This window comes from Hyla sarda, chromosome 5, assembly GCF_029499605.1.
Source record: "Hyla sarda isolate aHylSar1 chromosome 5, aHylSar1.hap1, whole genome shotgun sequence".
In the NCBI taxonomy this organism is placed as follows: Eukaryota; Metazoa; Chordata; class Amphibia; order Anura; family Hylidae; genus Hyla; species Hyla sarda.
The window spans coordinates 40,455,937-40,476,715 of NC_079193.1; the positions used below are offsets into that span (position 1 = coordinate 40,455,937).

A 20,779-nucleotide genomic window follows, 5' to 3' on the forward strand; every position below is an offset into this window, starting at 1 on the left:
ACTAAATAAGGAGGGGATTCTGTTGGAGACAAAAGGCTTCCCATTGCAAAAGACATTTATTATAATTTACAACAGAAATTGGCTTAAAGGGACCTGTCTTGTTTAAAATGCAGTTCAGTCTGCAGGCAGCATGTTATAGGGCAGGTATATACACTCCAGTACAGTCTGCAGGCACCATGTTATAGGGCAGGTATATACACTCCAGTACAGTCTGCAGGCACCATGTTATAGGGCAGGTATATACACTCCAGTACAGTTTGCAGGCACCATGTTATAGGGCAGGTATATACACTCCAGTACAGTCTGCAGGCAGCATGTTATAGGGCAGGTATATACACTCCAGTACAGTCTGCAGGCAGCATGTTATAGGGCAGGTATATACACTCCAGTACAGTCTGCAGGTATCATGTTATAGGGCAGGTATATACACTCCAGTAGAGTCTGCAGGTATCATGTTATAGGGCAGGTATATACACTCCAGTACAGTCTGCAGGTACCATGTTATAGGGCAGGTATATACACTCCAGTACAGTCTGCAGGCACCATGTTATAGGGCAGGTATATACACTCCAGTACAGTCTGCAGGTATCATGTTATAGGGCAGGTATATACACTCCAGTACAGTCTGCAGGCACCATGTTATAGGGCAGGTATATACACTCCAGTAGAGTTTGCAGGCAGCATGTTATAGGGCAGGTATATACACTCCAGTACAGTCTGCAGGCACCATGTTATAGGGCATGTATATACACTCCAGTACAGTCTGCAGGCACCATGTTATAGGGCAGGTATATACACTTCAGTACAGTCTGCAGGCACCATGTTATAGGGCAGGTATATACACTCCAGTACAGTCTGCAGGTATCATTTTATAGGGCAGGTAGATACACTCCAGTACAGTCTGTAGGTATCATGTTATAGGGCAGGTATATACACTCCAGTACAGTCTGCAGGTACCATGTTATAGGGCAGGTATATACACTCCAGTACAGTCTGCAGGCACCATGTTATAGGGCAGGTATATACACTCCAGTACAGTCTGCAGGTACCATGTTATAGGGCAGGTATATACACTCCAGTACAGTTTGCAGGCAGCATGTTATAGGGCAGGTATATACACTCCAGTACAGTCTGCAGGCACCATGTTATAGGGCATGTATATACACTCCAGTACAGTCTGCAGGCACCATGTTATAGGGCAGGTATATACACTCCAGTACAGTCTGCAGGCACCATGTTATAGGGCAGGTATATACACTCCTGTACAGTCTGCAGGTATCATGTTATAGGGCAGGTATATACACTCCAGTACAGTCTGCAGGTATCATGTTATAGGGCAGGTATATACACTCCAGTACAGTCTGCAGGTATCATGTTATAGGGCAGGTATATACACTCCAGTACAGTCTGCAGGTATCATGTTATAGGGCAGGTGTATACACTCCAGTACAGTCTGCAGGTATCATGTTATAGGGCAGGTATATACACTCCAGTACAGTCTGCAGGCACCATGTTATAGGGCAGGTATATACACTCCAGTACAGTCTGCAGGCACCATGTTATAGGGCAGGTATATACACTCCAGTACAGTCTGCAGGTATCATGCTATAGGGCAGGTATATACACTCCAGTACAGTCTGCAGGCAGCCTGTTATAGGGCAGGTATATACACTCCAGTACAGTCTGCAGGTATCATGTTATAGGGCAGGTATATACACTCCAGTACAGTCTGCAGGCACCATGTTATAGGGCAGGTATATACACTCCAGTACAGTCTGCAGGCACCATGTTATAGGGCAGGTATATACACTCCAGTACAGTCTGCAGGCACCATGTTATAGGGCAGGTATATACACTCCAGTACAGTCTGCAGGTATCATGTTATAGGGCAGGTATATACACTCCAGTACAGTCTGCAGGCACCATGTTATAGGGCAGGTATATACACTCCAGTACAGTCTGCAGGCACCATGTTATAGGGCAGGTATATACACTCCAGTACAGTTTGCAGGCACCATGTTATAGGGCAGGTATATACACTCCAGTACTGTCTGCAGGTATCATGTTATAGGGCAGGTATATACACTCCAGTACAGTCTGCAGGTATCATGTTATAGGGCAGGTATATACACTCCAGTACAGTCTGCAGGCACCATGTTATAGGGCAGGTATATACACTCCAGTACAGTTTGCAGGCAGCATGTTATAGGGCAGGTATATACACTCCAGTACAGTCTGCAGGCAGCATGTTATAGGGCAGGTATATACACTCCAGTACAGTCTGCAGGCAGCATGTTATAGGGCAGGTATATACACTCCAGTACAGTCTGCAGGCACCATGTTATAGGGCAGGTATATACACTCCAGTACAGTCTGCAGGCAGCATGTTATAGGGCAGGTATATACACTCCAGTACAGTCTGCAGGTATCATGTTATAGGGCAGGTATATACACTCCAGTACAGTCTGCAGGCAGCATGTTATAGGGCAGGTATATACACTCCAGTACAGTCTGCAGGCAGCATGTTATAGGGCAGGTATATACACTCCAGTATAGTCTGCAGGTATCATGTTATAGGGCAGGTATATACACTCCAGTACAGTTTGCAGGCAGCATGTTATAGGGCAGGTATATACACTCCAGTACAGTCTGCAGGCACCATGTTATAGGGCAGGTATATACACTCCAGTACAGTCTGCAGGTATCATGTTATAGGGCAGGTATATACACTCCAGTACAGTCTGCAGGCACCATGTTATAGGGCAGGTATATACACTCCAGTACAGTCTGCAGGCACCATGTTATAGGGCAGGTATATACACTCCAGTACAGTCTGCAGGTATCATGTTATAGGGCAGGTATATACACTCCAGTACAGTCTGCAGGCACCATGTTATAGGGCAGGTATATACACTCCAGTACAGTTTGCAGGCACCATGTTATAGGGCAGGTATATACACTCCAGTACTGTCTGCAGGCACCATGTTATAGGGCAGGTATATACACTCCAGTACAGTCTGCAGGTATCATGTTATAGGGCAGGTATCTACACTCCAGTACAGTCTGCAGGCAGCATGTTATAGGGCAGGTATATACACTCCAGTACAGTCTGCAGGTATCATGTTATAGGGCAGGTATATACACTCCAGTACAGTCTGCAGGTATCATGTTATAGGGCAGGTATATACACTCCAGTACAGTCTGCAGGCACCATGTTATAGGGCAGGTATATACACTCCAGTACAGTCTGCAGGTATCATGTTATAGGGCAGGTATATACACTCCAGTACAGTCTGCAGGCAGCATTTTATAGGGCAGGTATATACACTCCAGTACAGTCTGCAGGCACCATGTTATAGGGCAGGTATATACACTCCAGTACAGTCTGCAGGTATCATGTTATAGGGCAGGTATATACACTCCAGTACAGTTTGCAGGCACCATGTTATAGGGCAGGTATATACACTCCAGTACAGTCTGCAGGTATCATGTTATAGGGCAGGTATATACACTCCAGTACAGTCTGCAGGCACCATGTTATAGGGCAGGTATATACACTCCAGTACAGTCTGCAGGTATCATGTTATAGGGCAGGTATATACACTCCAGTACAGTCTGCAGGCACCATGTTATAGGGCAGGTATATACACTCCAGTACAGTTTGCAGGCACCATGTTATAGGGCAGGTATATACACTCCAGTACAGTCTGCAGGCACCATGTTATAGGGCAGGTATATACACTCCAGTACAGTCTGCAGGCAGCATGTTATAGGGCAGGTATATACACTCCAGTACAGTCTGCAGTCACCATGTTATAGGGCAGGTATATACACTCCAGTACAGTCTGCAGGTACCATGTTATAGGGCAGGTATATACACTCCAGTACAGTCTGCAGGTACCATGTTATAGGGCAGGTATATACACTCCAGTACAGTCTGCAGGCACCATGTTATAGGGCAGGTATATACACTCCAGTACAGTCTGCAGGTATCATGTTATAGGGCAGGTATATACACTCCAGTACAGTCTGCAGGTATCATGTTATAGGGCAGGTATATACACTCCAGTACAGTCTGCAGGCACCATGTTATAGGTCAGGTATATACACTCCAGTACAGTCTGCAGGTATCATGTTATAGGGCAGGTATATACACTCCAGTACAGTCTGCAGGCACCATGTTTTAGGGCAGGTATATACACTCCAGTACAGTCTGCAGGCACCATGTTATAGGGCAGGTATATACACTCCAGTACAGTCTGCAGGTATCATGTTATAGGGCATGTATATACACTCCAGTACAGTCTGCAGGCACCATGTTATAGGGCAGGTATATACACTCCAGTACAGTCTGCAGGCAGCATGTTATACAGCAGGTATATACACTCCAGTACAGTCTGCAGGTATCATGTTATAGGGCAGGTATATACACTCCAGTGCAGTCTGCAGGTACCATGTTATAGGGCAGGTATATACACTCCAGTACAGTCTGCAGGCACCATGTTATAGGGCAGGTATATACACTCCAGTACAGTTTGCAGGCACCATGTTATAGGGCAGGTATATACACTCCAGTACAGTCTGCAGGTATCATGTTATAGGGCAGGTATATACACTCCAGTACAGTCTGCAGGTATCATGTTATAGGGCAGGTATATACATCCAGTACAGTCTGCAGGCAGCATGTTATAGGGCAGGTATATACACTCCAGTACAGTCTGCAGGCACCATGTTATAGGGCAGGTATATACACTCCAGTACAGTCTGCAGGTATCATGTTATAGGGCAGGTATATACACTCCAGTACAGTCTGCAGGTATCATGTTATAGGGCAGGTATATACACTCCAGTACAGTCTGCAGGCACCATGTTATAGGGCAGGTATATACACTCCAGTATAGTCTGCAGGCAGCATGTTATAGGGCAGGTATATACACTCCAGTACAGTCTGCAGGTATCATGTTATAGGGCAGGTATATACACTCCAGTACAGTCTGCAGGTACCATGTTATAGGGCAGGTATATACACTCCAGTACAGTCTGCAGGCACCATGTTATAGGGCAGGTATATACACTCCAGTACAGTCTGCAGGTATCATGTTATAGGGCAGGTATATACACTCCAGTACAGTCTGCAGGTATCATGTTATAGGGCAGGTATTTACACTCCAGTACAGTCTGCAGGCAGCATGTTATAGGGCAGGTATATACACTCCAGTACAGTTTGCAGGCAGCATGTTATAGGGCAGGTATATACACTCCAGTACAGTCTGCAGGCACCATGTTATAGGGCAGGTATATACACTCCAGTACAGTCTGCAGGCAGCATGTTATAGGGCAGGTATATACACTCCAGTACAGTCTGCAGGCAGCATTTTATAGGGCAGGTATATACACTCCAGTACAGTTTGCAGGCACCATGTTATAGGGCAGGTATATACACTCCAGTACAGTCTGCAGGCAGCATGTTATAGGGCAGGTATATACACTCCAGTACAGTCTGCAGGCACCATGTTATAGGGCAGGTATATACACTCCAGTACAGTCTGCAGGTATCATGTTATAGGGCAGGTATATACACTCCAGTACAGTCTGCAGGCAGCATGTTATAGGGCAGGTATATACACTCCAGTACAGTTTGCAGGCAGCATGTTATAGGGCAGGTATATACACTCCAGTACAGTCTGCAGGTATCATGTTATAGGGCAGGTATATACACTCCAGTACAGTCTGCAGGCACCATGTTATAGGGCAGGTATATACACTCCAGTACAGTTTGCAGGCAGCATGTTATAGGGCAGGTATATACACTCTAGTACAGTCTGCAGGCACCATGTTACAGGTATATACACTCCAGTACAGTTTGCAGGCAGCATGTTATAGGGCAGGTATATACACTCCAGTACAGTCTGCAGGCAACATGTTATAGGGCAGGTATATACACTCCAGTATAGTCTGCAGGCAGCATGTTATAGGGCAGGTATATACACTCCAGTACAGTCTGCAGGTATCATGTTATAGTGCAGGTATATACACTCCAGTACAGTCTGCAGGCACCATGTTATAGGGCAGGTATATACACTCCAGTACAGTCTGCAGGTATCATGTTATAGGGCAGGTATATACACTCCAGTACAGTCTGCAGGCACCATGTTATAGGGCAGGTATATACACTCCAGTACAGTCTGCAGGCACCATGTTATAGGGCAGGTATATACACTCCAGTACAGTCTGCAGGCACCATGTTATAGGGCAGGTATATACACTCCAGTACAGTCTGCAGGTATCATGTTATAGGGCAGGTATATACACTCCAGTACAGTCTGCAGGCACCATGTTATAGGGCAGGTATATACACTCCAGTACAGTCTGCAGGCAGCATGTTATAGGGCAGGTATATACACTCCAGTACAGTCTGCAGGTATCATGTTATAGGGCAGGTATATACACTCCAGTACAGTCTGCAGGTATCATGTTATAGGGCAGGTATATACACTCCAGTACAGTCTGCAGGCAGCATGTTATAGGGCAGGTATATACACTCCAGTACAGTCTGCAGGCAGCATGTTATAGGGCAGGTATATACACTCCAGTACAGTCTGCAGGTATCATGTTATAGGGCAGGTATATACACTCCAGTACAGTCTGCAGGTATCATGTTATAGGGCAGGTATATACACTCCAGTACAGTCTGCAGGCACCATGTTATAGGGCAGGTATATACACTCCAGTACAGTCTGCAGGTATCATGTTATAGGGCAGGTATATACACTCCAGTACAGTCTGCAGGTATCATGTTATAGGGCAGGTATATACACTCCAGTACAGTCTGCAGGTATCATGTTATAGGGCAGGTATATACACTCCAGTACAGCTTCAGGTATCATGTTATAGGGCAGGTATATACACTCCAGTACAGTCTGCAGGTATCATGTTATAGGGCAGGTATATACACTCCAGTACAGTCTGCAGGTATCATGTTATAGGGCAGGTATATACACTCCAGTACAGTCTGCAGGCACCATGTTATAGGGCAGGTATATACACTCCAGTACAGTCTGCAGGTATCATGTTATAGGGCAGGTATATACACTCCAGTACAGTCTGCAGGTATCATGTTATAGGGCAGGTATATACACTCCAGTACAGTCTGCAGGCAGCATTTTATAGGGCAGGTATATACACTCCAGTACAGTCTGCAGGTATCATGTTATAGGGCAGGTATATACACTCCAGTACAGTCTGCAGGTATCATGTTATAGGGCAGGTATATACACTCCAGTACAGTCTGCAGGTATCATGTTATAGGGCAGGTATATACACTCCAGTACAGTCTGCAGGCACCATGTTATAGGGCAGGTATATACACTCCAGTACAGTCTGCAGGCACCATGTTATAGGGCAGGTATATACACTCCAGTACAGTCTGCAGGTATCATGTTATAAGGCAGGTATATACACTCCAGTACAGTCTGCAGGCACCATGTTATAGGGCAGGTATATACACTCCAGTACAGTCTGCAGGCACCATGTTATAGGGCAGGTATATACACTCCAGTACAGTCTGCAGGTATCATGTTATAGGGCAGGTATATACACTCCAGTACAGTCTGCAGGTATCATGTTATAGGGCAGGTATATACACTCCAGTACAGTCTGCAGGTATCATGTTATAGGGCAGGTATATACACTCCAGTACAGTCTGCAGGCACCATGTTATAGGGCAGGTATATACACTCCAGTACAGTCTGCAGGTGTCATGTTATAGCGCAGGAGAAGCTAAGCAGATTGATATTTAGTATTGGGGTGAATGTTCCAGGATAACTTACGATTTATTCATGTAAATCTCAACTCATTCTATGTTAAATGGGCACTCTCATTAAAACAAATGTTTGCTGTTGTACTCCTTATGGTAAATAAAAAACATTTCTAATGTACTTTGTTTAAAAAAGAAAAAAAATAAGTTTTCTGTTTTGTTTGTGTTTAAAAAAGCTGCCACTAGGTGTCTGCCTACTTGTCCAGAGCACAATTCTCCCTGTCTCTTGCACAGACTTTGGACTCCTGCTGGCCTGGCAAAAGTCCAAAATCAGGAAATGCAGTCTGGAGTGCTGAGGGGTGTATGTGCAGCCTTAGCCAATCATAGTTCATCTCACACTGTCAATTCTGGGCCTGAGGAAACACCCAGTGGGTGTGAAACGGCGCCGTCGCTCCAGACGGGGCTCCATAACACCTACGGCCCTGCCATTCCATCTGTCCATGTATAGCAACTGTCTTCACTTCTGAATAAAGTGCACAGCATTGGATTTGTTGGTGAGTGATCCGCTTCCTTCTTTACTACCATTTTGGATATTCATCACACACAGTGAACTGCTCTGGGCTGTGTGTAGCAGAGTGAGGGAGGAAGTTCTCCCCTGTATGGCTTCAGATGATGTCACGCCTGCTGGGGAACGCCCCTTCCCAGTCTGTGAATCTGACTGAGACTGAGCAGAAAATACAGAGCAATATGAAGGTAGAAAACTAACAAATAATAAAAATACAGGCAGGGGGTGGTTTATCATAATGGGGGCAGTGAACTGGAAGGATTATAACATTTAACAAGATCATGAGAGGTACTCTTTAAGTAGTCATGTGAGCGGTCCTGCTAAGTGATTGACAGCTTTCTCGAAATACATATTACAAAGATAGTTGTCAAACACTGACTAGGACCGCCCACTTGATTATTTAGCTCAGAATCAGCAGAGATTTACATTAAACAAATAAGTTATCCTGAGACTTTTCCCTTAAAACTATATATCAATTTGCTCAGCTCCTCCTGCTCTACAACTTGTCAATGTCTGTAACATCTGAAAGTCCACAGTCTGGAGACCAGTGGTCTGTACATTATATATTATGATGTTGCTCCTTTTTCAGGGAAGAGAAAATATAATCTTATAATATCATACAGAATTATAATTACTGGACAGATAATATGTCTTGCAGCAGAAACATTTCCCGGACGAGACCTAAACATGTAAACCTAGATCAATGGCCTTTGCAAGGTCATAGTAATGCATTACTTCAGCAATGTAAATAATATAATTATATATGGAAAAACCTTAATTAGCTCTTGTGACACCAAAAAATGCCCATAATGTATAAACAGAGAAAAAAATAATATATATATATATATATATATATATATATATATATACCGTATATATATATATATATATTAATTAAGGAAAACATGGCAACTGAGGCTTTTGGGAACGGAAGTGCCCTTCTGTTACATAAGGAGCTGATCTCCTCAGGACGGGTGTCATTTGTAGTAGCATACGTCATACGTCAGAACATAGGAACAATAACTAAAAAAACAAAAACAAACAAACATTGACTTATATTAGAGAGTGTTATGAGCATGCTTTGTGCAGTAGTTACCATGTAGGGACTGGAAGAGCAAGAGAAGATGAATTGTCTCCCTCCCCTACTTTGTGTTGAGGTTTTTGCATTACATTATAATCCAGTCTATGATAATGAGATGAATACTGACCCTGTACTTCAGTTTATATGGCACAACCTGAAAAGCCATTTTTGTAGGACAAGCATAAATATGATTTCTGTAAATGTCATAGGGCACTGTGCTGCTGCCAGTGGGGAAGGTGGTAACAATTACAACTCTGCTATGAGTATGGACGATTGGGTATGGGACAATGCTTCTGTCAATAAAGAAGGGGTGGGAAGGGGACAATGCAGCTGCCAGTGGTGAAGTGGGAAGAATACTGCCGGTAGGGAGGGCTGTGGGAATGAGGGAAATGCTGCTGCCAGTGGGGTGGGGTGGAAAGAGGGATAATGCTGTTGCCAATGCTAAATAAGCAAGGAAAATGCTGTTGCCAATAGGGACAGGATGGGAAGGGGGATTTTGGTGCTGTAGGTGGAGGAAGCCACCCTTCCTCCACCTACAGCACCAAAATCCCCCTTCCCATCCTGTCCCTATTGGCAACAGCATTTTCCTTGCTTATTTAGCATTGGCAACAGCATTATCCCTCTTTCCACCTCACCCCACTGGCAGCAGCATTTCCCTCATTCCCACAGCCCTCCTTTTTGTGGTAAAGAAGTAGGTAGATTACTGCTTTCCCTAAGAGAGGATTGGGAGAGGTGTCACTGCTGCTGCCAGTAGGAAACGAGTAGGAAGGGGGATAATACAGCTGCTAGTGGGTGAGAAATAAGAGGGTGGGTAATGCAGAAAGCTATGGGAAGAGGATAATGCTATTGCCAATGGATTCGAAGTGGGGACAATGATGCAGCTAGTGGGAAAGGGGCAGGAAGAGTAGACATGATGCTGCTGAAGAAAAAGTTATGAGGAAGGAAGAAAGCTGATGCCAAAATTTAGGAAGAGGGGACGTCACTGCTGCCAGTGGGTAAGATTTGGTAAGAGAAACAATGCTGATGCCATGCGGGGAGAGTCTTGGGGCTTCATTTATTTAGGAGGTCTGATTTGATTTAATGATTTGGTTTAGTGGGTAGGGCTGGGCTGCAAAGACAAGGGGCTCAAGACGTATGGGCAACAAATGCTGCAGTCTTCAAGAAAAGTCATCCTGATGGTTTGAGTAGGAGGGAGAAGAAAAGAAATAACTACAATCAGGAAGGATATCACCGATGAGTCACTGGACTTAACTATTCTGTATTCTGTCTGTAATGCCGTTCATCACTTCTGTATCCGCTGTACAGTCTGCAGCTTGAATATTCCGTGCACACCATCTGTGCAGAATTGGTGTCTGACTACACTGTAAAGCGGTATTACTGGTTAATACCACCATGCCACAAAAACCTTTTTCTTACTGAGAGAGCGTGCCCACGCCTGTCCCTAACTGGCTGTTTAGATCAGCGGTCTCCAAAGTGTGAACACACACAACCTGAGGACAGGTGTGGAACTTGTTTTGGAAGAAATTAGCTTTGCATTACTGGTATTCCTGAATAAACCATTGAAATGATATAGCTCCAGGTGGCGACCACCACCACCCTGATGCCAGTGCCCATAAAGAGAGTGAACCAGTGGTCTGGCAACCCCACCACTGTTAGACCTAGCACACTGGCTGTAGGTTGCACCACCTCACAGACACAGCGCAACACCAATCTGAACAAATCTCTAACCTCTGACTGCTCTATTGTAGCATGTCTCTATTGAATCTCTATTTCAGTGTATTACATCTGTCAATGTGAAACGGACAGGCAGTCAATTAGGGATATACATGGGCATTCCTTAAAGGTGTACTCTGGAGGAAAAAAACAACAAATAAACTGGTGGGTGCCAGAACATTATACAGATTCGTAAATTACTTCTATTTAAAAATCTTAATTCTTCCAATACTTATCAGCTGCTGTATACTAGGGATCGACCGATATTGATTTTTTAGGGCCGATACTGATAATCTGTGAACTTTGAGGCCGATAGCAGATAACTTATACCGGAATATCGGTATAAGCTATTTCTCCCCCCCGGCCCCGCAGAAGCCGCTGCAGATCAATGATTTAAAGTGGGCGCTTTAAATCAATGAACTGCAGTGGCTTTTGCGGAGCCAGAGACTGCCGCCGCCGCCGCCCGCTTCTCTCCCCCTGCCTGTCCTGGGGTCCTCCTGAGTCCAACCACCACTGCTGCTGCCACCCCCTGCCTATCCTCTGGCCAGAGACCGCCGCCGCCCGCTTCTCTCCCCTGCTGGTCCTGAGTCTAACCACCGCCCGCCGCTGCCCCATTGCCTCCCCATCCCCGGTTTTACAATGACCTGTTCCCGGGGTCCGCGTTACTTCTGGCTCCGGCGGCGTCCTGAGCTGTCACTGTGCACACTGACGGTAACATCCCGTTGAGGACGTCACTTGTCATTGCGCAACGCAGTGCACAGCAATAGCGCACGATGCCGCAGGAGCCAGAAGTAGCGCGGACCCCGGTAACAGGTAATTATAAAACCGGGGATGGGGGAGGCAATGGGGCAGCGGTGGCGGGGGGCGGCGGCGGTCTCTGTCCGGGGGGGCAGTGCGGGGGGCGGGGTATTATCGGCATATCGGCAAGGTAATGTCCAAAATCGTGAATATATCTGCCAAACCGATAATTGGTAGATCCCTACTGTATACTAAAGAGGAAGATGTGTAGTTATTTTCAGTCTGACCACAGTGCTCTCTGCTGCCACCTCTGTCCGTGTCAGGAACTGTCCAGAGCAGGAGAGGTTTGCTATGGGGATTGGTTCCTGCTCTGGACAGTTCCTGACACGGACAGAGGTGGCAGCAGAGAGCTCTGTGGTCAGACTGGAAAGAGCTACACAACTTCCTCTAGAGCATACAACAGCTGATAAGCTGATAGTACTGTAAGGATTAAGATTTTGAAATAAAAGTTATCTGTATTACCTTCTGGGACCAGGTGATTTGAAATCATTTCTGTTTTTCTTCCAGATTACCTCTTTAAAGGTAAACTGATCTTGGGGGCCTTTATTAGACTACTTTGCTGCCATAAAAACCCATTGGCACCCCAGGGTTGCATCACAGGAGGCGACAGGGTGACAAGGGAATCCTCTCCCTCTGTTTAACCACATAGATATCACAGTCACTAGTGACTGATGAAGATATGTCTGATTCTGGCCATTGTAGGAGACTGTCATCTGTAATATACAGTCCGCTCCAGCTATTATATACTAATATTGCTCCATCTCGGCACCATAAATATATGGCGCTAGGAGTTAAAAAAAAAGTGCAAGGGGGAATAGGAAGATGTGTTTCAGCATTTGTTGCATACAGAGACTTTCACATGCTTTTTTGTATGTTTTATTTTGAAATACTTTTTATTGAGAAATATTCATGTTATTTTAAGACATAATTAGGGAATTTATAAACTGGCGGGCACAAAATTGTGTGTGCAGTGTGTTTCTGGGTTAAAATTATCATCTAATTTTGCGCTATTTTTATGCTGTCTGCGCTGACTTTGCCATGTTTCTTTTTGTGCGCTTCCAGGGGCCGTGGTTAACAGAAGCACTGGTTGGTGAGCTGAATTTATCACTAGCACAAAATATTTTCTTGCGCAAACGTACTTCAGTGACCAACTGGCATAGACGTGTGTAGGCATTTCACCTTTTTATGCCATGTTTGTTTTCCGTCATTTGCGCACAGCATAATACATTTTGCGAAGCAACTGGGAAAACCACACATTCGCTCACAAGGTTTCGCATTGCGCAAAAAACCTGCGCTAAGGATAAATCCCCCCCTACGTGTTGGCTTTATTATGTTCACCCTATGAGCAGAATTTCCTAGAAACTTCCCTGTTTCTCTTTCAAATGCTCTTGCAGATAGAATAAAAACCGTAATCTGCTGTAAAAATGAGAAATAAATGGGATGTTAAAGCTGTTTACAAATAAAGGAGTGCGTATAATCATCCCTACGGTTCTGTTATTCAACCCCGACCTAATGGAGAAATTATCTCAGCAAGAAGGCAGAAAACTGTAGAAGAGTGCAAAAGAGGAATTACGGCACTAAACTAACTTAATGCGCTCAAGCAGTTTCCCCGCTCCCTGGTTTGGCAGATAATGGTTTCTGCCTGTGATTTCCTTTGGAGAACTAAATCTACTAGTCTTCCGTGTATAACACCCACACTGCGGCACATTTTGTGTCTCCCTGTAGCTATAATGCCGTTCTAAGTACACGGTTTACATATAAGAAGGCGACACTAAAATTACACATTTAGTTCCACAAAACATCTACATACAAATACCCAGTGTGGTGAGTTTTTCTCCGGAAGGTATTTACACAAAGATACTATTAAACGCCTAATGGAATAACAATATGTTCCAGACATTCCTACAGTTGTCTACAGTCAAATAGTCGCCGGTTTTCAGTGAAAATTCACCTGACATTAATTCCCATCTGAGACATTTATGGCATATTCGTAAGAGATGGTTCTTCCCCAAGTCAAGAATATGGGTTTGGCTTATCATTTTTACTAAAATGGTCTTTTCATGTTTTTGTTCCAAGTGTCTTAGAATAATTTAATAAAAGAATGTCTTGCTACTATTATTCTTCATCTAATTCTTCTCATGTGCTTTGAAATCACTGCCTGTTCCTTTTTTTATAAGTGTATGGCACAACTTCTGTTATGTAATTTCGCCCTTCCCTCCCAGTCTCTATACTGCCCATTAGGAAAGTTGCCTCCTTCTTTTTCCGCCTTCTCCTGTGGCCACGGCCTCCGCTTGTACTGCAAGTATGTTTGCAGGTTGGGGGGGGGGAAACTCTATTTGAAAATTTCAGTCCCACTCCTGCACTGTTTTTCCCAAATTTTATCTGTGTGTCTTAAAAAAGTTCCCCAGGGCTATAGGATTGATGGCCTGTCCTTATGGACTATCCTCATATCATTAACGGGAACCTGTCATCACTTTCCTGCTGCTTAAACCATAAGTTATCATGGGGGTCCCCCGAGACTTCTCCCCGCCCCACCAGCCCCAATCGATTGATTTTTCCTTATACTTGAACAAGGATAGATCTATCAATTATGACTGGTGGGGTGGGTAGAAGCCACTAAGGACTGCCTTAGTTTGTACAGCAAAAAAAATGATGACAAGTTCCCTTTGAGATGAGCTGCAGTACAAAGTAGAGCCACTGTGCTAATGTAAACAATAATGTGATGCCCACAAGGAGGATGGATGGAGTAGTCCAGGGCAGCTGTGGTAGTAGCCTTTGGGCAGAATTTTTTGTGTAGTTATGGATGACTTTGTGGCTTGCTAACACTGTAGGCCCCTCTGTGACCCCTTGCAACTTCGGAAACTGGGGGACTGCATTATAGGTGGTAGTCCTTGACCTCGGGGTACACATGGGTTAGGTGGCTGGAAGGTATACCCACAATAATGTGTGCCAAAGGAAAACTCCAAACACATAGGTATCTTGCAAGCAGGAGTAAAATGTACCTAAGTCCACTGTGCACAATCCAAAAAAGATATTCTCCTTAGAGCACAGGGTTACAGTTCTGTAATGTTTACAACATTTGTCACAGTTCCATTTAAGTACTTTTTTTTTTAGCAGTTATTCTCTGTAAAGTAAAGTCTCTAGATCAGTGGTTCTTAACCTGGGTTCGATCGAACCCCAGGGGTTCGGTGAGTCAGTCCCAGGGGGGTTCGGCAGGGGAGGTCGCAACAGGACAGGCAAACCAAGCAATTGCTTGGGGCCCCCAAGCAGAGCCGGTGTTTGCCCGTCCTGTAGCGATGGGGCAATTCCCCCCATCACTATTAACTCCCTGCGGCGCCGCGTTAGGTTTAAAAACGCAGGGCCGCTGGGACATAGCGCACGCTGGGTCGTCACTGACGTCCCGTGCGTGCGCCCATGGAAACGAAGGCGCCGACGACCGGAGGATAGAGAAGGAGGAAGACGCGCGCTGGCCAGCTTGGTAAGTGACCAGTGGCACGTCATCTTCGGTGCTCCGACCACCGTTCCTGAGACCTACTGCTATAGCCAGAGCGGTAGTTGGAGCACTGAAGTGGGCAGTATACAGGCATACAGACTCCAGCCATACACTGTATATGGCTGGAGTCTGTATGTCTGTGGGGGAACACTGCCTACATCAGTGGTCTTCAACCTGTGGACCTCCAGATGTTGCAAAACTACAACTCCCAGAATGCCCGAACAGCCCGGACAGTGTGGGGGAACTGTCTGCCTAATGTGAGGGAACACTGCCTGCCTAATGTGGGGGAACACTGCCTGCCTAATGTGGGAGAACACTGCCTGCCTAATGTGGGGGAACACTGCCTGCCTAATGTGGAGGAACACTGCCTGCCTAATGTGGGAGAACACTGCCTGCCTAATGTGGGAGAACACTGCCTGCCTAATGTGGAGGAACACTGCCTGCCTAATGTGGGGGAACACTGCCTGCCTAATGTGGGGGAACACTGCCAACCTAATGTGGGGGAACACTGCCAACCTAATGTGGGGGAACTCTGCCTGCCTAATGTGGGGGAACACTGCCTGCCTAATGTGGAGGAACACTGCCTGCCTAATGTGGGGGAACACTGCCTGCCTAATGTGGGGGAACACTACTTGCCTTATGTGGGGGAACACTGCCTTTGTTGCGAAAATAACATGAGAGTGGCACTTGCCAAGGTAAAGCTGCGCATTTCTGAACTGGTCTCTGAAAGACAACAGCAGAAGTCACACTGATTTGCAGTAAATATTCATTATGTTTTTGTGTGAAAATCATGTTTTCATGGTTTTGTTCTTTGTTCTATGTATAAATATATACTTAAATATATACCTCCTATGTTTTGAATTTGAAAAAATCATATTTTATTTTTCCAATTAAGAGGGGTTTGGTGAATGCGCATATGAAACTGGTGGGGTTCAGTACCTCCAACAAGGTTAAGAACCACTGCTCTAGATATTCTGAACACACTTAAATGTGTTGCTAGTGATATTAGATCCACAGTCTCTTCAAGATCATTCTCTACCAAGAAAGAGTCTACACCAGTGGCTAACTGTGGTGAAAATGCTTGGGAAGACCTGTTCTCACAGTTGTGGGTATTACGGTTCCCTATCATAGAGCGTAAGATACAGATGATCATGATGTGATAGCTACGCAGCACTAACTTCGACTGGAAGTCAATGAAAAGTTAAGTGGTTGCATAAGAGTACTTTCTGAGCTATACCCTCTTCTAGCTAGACGATTCTCAGTCGTGGAGAAGGAATAGGATACTTGAAATGAATTGCCCTTTTGGTGTGGACAGTACTACCAATATGCCACACGGTACAGTGATCATCGCAACCGACCCAGATGAGCTTTAGGTGAATTTTGGCAACAGCATAAGCCAGTTCTTGGAAATTGGCTTCACATTGGACTTTAGATGAAAACTGGACACTGACTTGGCCTAATCCTTCTATTCTTACAGGATCTATCTTGAGGTAGACCGGCTTTGTCTGTACTCTAGCCTGAACTACATTAGACTATGTCAAGAGGGTTTGACTTAGGAGATTCCTCCCTCAGACCTTCTAGTAGTTTATATATACAAAGTGATCTTTACAATATAACCTATGGGTTATGGCAGTAGAGACCCTTCTTTCCGACATTACTTAGATCTGATCTACCAGAGTTTTCAACTTTGTCTTTATCTTCAACTTTATCCTAGGGACACACAAGTTGAAAATGATACCACTCTTGGGGGTGCTCTGCTACCTGTGGACCTGGTGCAGTAGCATTATTTGCCAAAAGTTTATGCAACCCTGCTGCCAGACCACTCTGCTAGTGGCTTCTCTGGATTAAAAAAAAAGTTTAAACCCAACATGCTTGACACTTCTATCTTCCCAATTGGTTTGATTGACTTTAATATTTCTGACCAGCTTTAGGCAGAATGGTGCCTTGTGAAGTACCTTTTACTGATACCCCCACTATATAGTGGCAAAAAAGTACAGTATAAGTACAGTATAGTAAATGTAGCATTATATGCAGCTGCCTTTTGGGCGCCAAGTGTGAACTCCGGGCAACCAAGTGTGCCAAAAGCCTGTGGTGACTTCTTCAATAGTGACAGGGGATACACACTGTGTGACCACATGTCAATAACTCACGAGTACAAAACAATACAGGAATAGTGCACACAAGCAAGATAAGCATTAAGGGTGTGCGACATGTTGATGCTAATGCTGATCTATTTCTTTATTGTTTTGTACTTGTGAGTTATTGACACAACACGTACATTGTAGTTGCTTTCGAACCTTTAAAAAAAAAAATATGACAGCTAATAGTTGTTTATCATATTTTAATTAAGTTGGTTGGCTGGAAATCTGAGATAGCATCGGAGATCCAATATTTTCATATATTAATCACTGTGTTAGGACGGTGAGACCAGATTTTATGGTAATAAAATGCTAATCCGGCACGATTTGAATAACACATTTTGTATTATGAAAAACAATATTGCAACTACAGTGACCAAATGCAAAGTAGATAAACTGGCTGCATAATGAAAAAAGTTAGAATCGCAAACTATATCTGTAGAAGTGAAACAAGTATGATCACATAACAATAACATGCATAAATATATAAGGTCTCATACATACAGAATTCACTACAGAGCACAAGGTTCCTAAAAGTTTTGCAACATAAAGAGCATCATAGTTGTACCTATAATTTCTTCGCTATAACAAGGGTACTCTTTGAAAAGGATCTAAGGTCTCAATTATTCCTATCTTAGCAAGATAAAGATTAAAGGGGTACTCTGCTGGAAACATTTTTTTTTTTAAATCAACTGGTGCCAGAAAGTTAAACTGATTTGTAAATTACTTTCATTAAAAAAAATCTTAATCCTTCCAGCAATTATCAGCTGCTGTATGCAGTCTGACCACAGTGCTCTCTGCTGACACCTCTGTCCATGTCAGGAAATGTCCAGAGCAGGAGCAAATCCCCACAGCAAACCTCTCCTGCTCTGGACAGTTCCTGACATGTGTAATTTATGTGAGCCACAATATCCCTTTAAAATATAACTTTTATTAAGATCCTATTAGCATTCACCAATATATGATGACAAGTTATTTTCAATAGTCTGTTAAGTGTGTACAAACAGATATGTATTTGATGCACATATAACACAAAAGGATGTACTAAATTAATATGTAGTGTATATCCAAATAGTCTAGATGAGACAGATATTAGAACAAGCAACCAACGCGGGCAAAAAACAAAACACACAAAAAACTCTTGGCAGATTGATAATGTATGAACCTGCATTAGTGCATATACACTGTCACATATAGCATTAATACATGTCTATCAGTAGGCAATGATCAAAGAACACATATACAAGTGCCACTTAAAAAGCAGATATCATAAATGGTCACTTACAGTTCTGCGGGGAACAGCAGGATGAATCAATAGTGTGTCAGGAAACAGCAGTATGGCACATTCTAATGAAACATAGTACATGAAATAAGCCACACACCGTAGTTAAACAGCTGTCCCTACAAATACATTCCTATACTTACCCTGCCTAACAGGGGAGGATGATCCCCACTTTAATCATTGACTGTCCACTATAGGGCCCTATATCACCCTATCCGACCATAAGATATAGGCCCTAATGATGAAAAATATGGAACGCTTCACGAATTTGCTTCGGCAGCACATAAGAAAATTGGAACCATACAGAGAAGATTAGCATGGCCCCTGCGTAAGGATGACACACAAATTTGTGAAGTGTTCCATATTTTTACCAGTTTACTATTGAATTCACAGAAAATCCTGTGGATAAATGGCTGTTCCCGACTTTTCCCAATAGTAAATAGAGAGGAATCCTACAAGTCTGAAACAACTTTTCCCACTAGTAAAAGCCCGACGCTCTTAGTAAATGAGGCCCAATATGTTCAATGTTTTAGTCAAATTGTACTAATCAATATTTCTGAAGTTACCACTTCTTCTTTGTTAGATTTACTTTGTATTAAAGGGAACCAATCATCAGATTTTATCCTATATAACGCTTGGCAAAGCGATATATAGGGTAAAATCTTTATTTTCACCATTCCCCGGGGATGCTGCTGCCCCCAGGGATGGTGAAGATATGAAGTTATAAACTGGTCACCACCGCCGCCGTAAGTAGTCACTTGGGCGGGGAGCTCTTCTCACCTACTCCCGTTCTTCGGCCGGGAGCGACGCCCCCTCCGCTTGATTGATGGGCAGCGTCATTGTTCTGCTCACTGAACAGACGGAGCAGAGCGATGAGGCTGCCCGTCAATCAAGCGGAGGGGGCGTCGCTCCCGGCCGAAAAACTAGTTTATAACTTCATATCTTCACCATCCCTGGGGGCAGGAGCATCCCCCGGGAATGGTGAAAATAAAGATTTTACCCTATATATCGCTTTGCCAAGCATTATATAGGGTAAAATCTGATGATTGGTTCCCTTTAAATCTTATGTAAAAAAAAAGTAAAAAAAAAAAAAAAAAAGCTCTATTACCGATTTGCCTTTGTTTATCCCAAAATTAAGTGTTCTATCAACAAGATAGGTTATAATTGGCTGATCAGTGGGTGTCTAAACACTGAGACCCCCACCAACCATAAGAACAAAGGTGAATCGCCCTTCAAGTCAAGAGTGGCACTGCGCATGCTCAACTGCTGCTCCATTCATTTTCTATGGGACTTCCTAACATTGCAGATCAATTAACTTTGTTATGTTCATAAACAGGGATTGGAGTGGTGGCCAAGCATGCATGGTGCCCCTTCATTCACTCAGGAGGCATGAAAGCTTCATTTCATTGTGATCAGGTGGTGTTCCCAGCAGTCGGACCTCCAGTGATCAGCTAGTTATCCTATAACCTGTGCATAGGGATTAACTTTTCATCTTGGGATAATCCCTTTAATAATGTCTCAATGTTTAAAGGAAAACTGTCAGCCAGAGAACACATGCCCCTGGAGCACAGCGCTCTGTCTGCAAAGCACATGCGCCTGAAGTTTTTACGCAGCTCTCACGTCCTGATGACGTGAGAGCTGTGTGTCCGGTGAGTGCTCTGTGCAGCGTAACTGCGCATGCGTGGTGTTGAAGAAAATGAATATGCAAACCATGGGGGCGGGCTTAGGCCTCTTCCTCCGGGACCCAAGGAGATATGGACGCCAGGGGACCACCTTCAAAGCGCTACTGCAGAGAGGACAAACAGAACTTTAGCGGGGGAGAACTCAGTGACCAGGGCACACACTTAAAGGGGTATTCCAGGCAAAAACTTTTTTTTTATATATCAACTGGCTTCGGAAAGTTAAACAGATTTGTAAATTACTTCTATTAAAACATCTTAATCCTTCCAATAG

At 44.2% G+C, this 20,779-nt stretch overlaps 1 protein-coding gene and 1 non-coding gene across 3 annotated transcripts in view; both read left to right on the top strand.

Moving 5' to 3' along the window:
- GPR158 (G protein-coupled receptor 158) overlaps window positions 1-20,779 on the top strand; it is a 308,847-nt gene that overhangs the window by 64,731 nt on the left and 223,337 nt on the right. The window lies entirely within an intron of this gene.
- On the top strand, window positions 19,094-19,195 carry LOC130274728 (U6 spliceosomal RNA). Its single transcript, XR_008844447.1, has one exon. It is a non-coding gene; the product is annotated as a U6 spliceosomal RNA (small nuclear RNA).